The following is a 1,834-nucleotide window of genomic DNA, read 5'->3' as shown; positions in this document are numbered from 1 at the left end:
GCTTTCATCACGCTCTTATTTCGTCTTGCTTCAGCAGGCCGACTCCTACTGTCGAACTCTCATGGATCGCCTTAGTGGGTTCGCTGAATCACCCAACAGCCGCTTGCGACGCCAACTTCGACAATTCCGCCTGCAAGGTGGCGTGCTACACCGCTACGTTTATCACCCAACAGGTCGCCGGTGGGTCCCAGTTCTACCTCGCTGCCTTCGCCTGCGAGTATTAGAGGCACTTCACAACGACGCATCGGCTGGCCACTTAGGCTTCCACAAGACCTACGACCACATCAAGACCCGCTGCTTTGGCCTGGGCTAACCACAACGGTGGCCAAATACATTGCCTCTTGTGCGTCATGTCAGCACCGAAAACGCTCGACACCCTCCTGCCGGTTTACTACAACCTCTCCCTTGCCCGGACGCACCTTTTGAATTTGTTGGCATTGATTTATATGGTCCCTTGCCTTTGACACCCTCCGGTCACCGTTGGATTGTCACTTCGGTCGAATATATTAACAAGATATGCCGAGACTGCCACTCTGCGATCCGGTACCGCGTCTGAGGTCGCTGACTTTTTCTTGCGCTCCATCGTTTTCCGCCGCGGGGCTCCTCGCGTTCTTCTGAGTGACCGTGGCAAGGCGTTTATTTCCCAAGTTCTCGATGAAGTTCTTCGGACCGCTGATACCATGCACAAATCTACTTCTACATATTATCCAAACCAATGGCCTCACTGAGCGCTTCCACCGTAAGCTGTCTGACATGATTTCCATGTACATCCGTCCTGACCACACTGACTGGGATAAAATTCTTCCTTTTTGTGACATTCGCATATAATACTGCTATTCAACGGACTACCGGTTACAACCCTTTCTTCCTTGTTATGGAAGATCTGCTTCTACCATATTCGACAGAGAATTATTTTTAGCACCTTCTTCGCCTAACGCGTCCCTTCCAGAAGATTTTGCTGCCAGAGTTGCACATTGCCGTCAAATCGCCCGGCAAAGCGCGGAAGCTACCCAAGCTGAGCGCAAACGTCGCTGCGACAACAAACGCCGTGACCTCCGTTTTCACCTTGGAGAGCAAGTCCTGCTTTGGACTCCACTCCGAACTCCAGGCCTCTGTGAGAAATTCCTTCAACGCTACATTGGCCCATACACCATTGTGCAGCAAACATCTGCAGTGAACTATCTCGTGCGCCCAGTACACTCCGTCACTGACCAGCGCCGCCGGAATGCCGAAATTGTTCACGTCTCGCGGATGAAACCCTTCACTCCCCGTTTAGATAATCTCTAATCTGCGGCCAGGCTGGCCACTTCCACGACGGGGGGGGGGGAGTTAGTGTAAGCACTATTAACGTACTTCGTCGTTTTTCATTTGTACATAGCCGTCATCATCTTCCCTGTTCTTCTACTTCTTCGCGAATGAGCTGGGGCGTTTCCTTTTTCGAATAAAAGCGCTTGACAGCGTAGTCGGTCTCGGTCTTATAATATCATTAGTATCAGTATCAAGACAAACTATATAATTTACGCCGATGATACTAGCATATTCCTGATAAGAAAGTCGGCGGATGAATTAGTTGAGGAAGCAAACTTAATCCTTGAAAGATTGCATGAATGGACACGTAAAAAATAGTCTTAAAAGCAACAGAAACAAAACAAAAGCAATATTTTCCGGAGCAAAAAATAAAAACGTAATAATTAATACGCCTATATTGCTAAATTTAACGCCTATCGATGTTGTTTCATGCTTTAAAACTTTAGGCGTTATTTCCAAGAAAACTTGTCATTGGACATGCATGTAAATTCCTTGGCGACAAGATTATCTCAAACAATCGGGCTTG

Source organism: Dermacentor silvarum, unplaced genomic scaffold (genome assembly GCF_013339745.2).
Source record: "Dermacentor silvarum isolate Dsil-2018 unplaced genomic scaffold, BIME_Dsil_1.4 Seq368, whole genome shotgun sequence".
NCBI classification, from domain to species: Eukaryota; Metazoa; Arthropoda; class Arachnida; order Ixodida; family Ixodidae; genus Dermacentor; species Dermacentor silvarum.
This window is presented reverse-complemented; position numbering follows the sequence as displayed.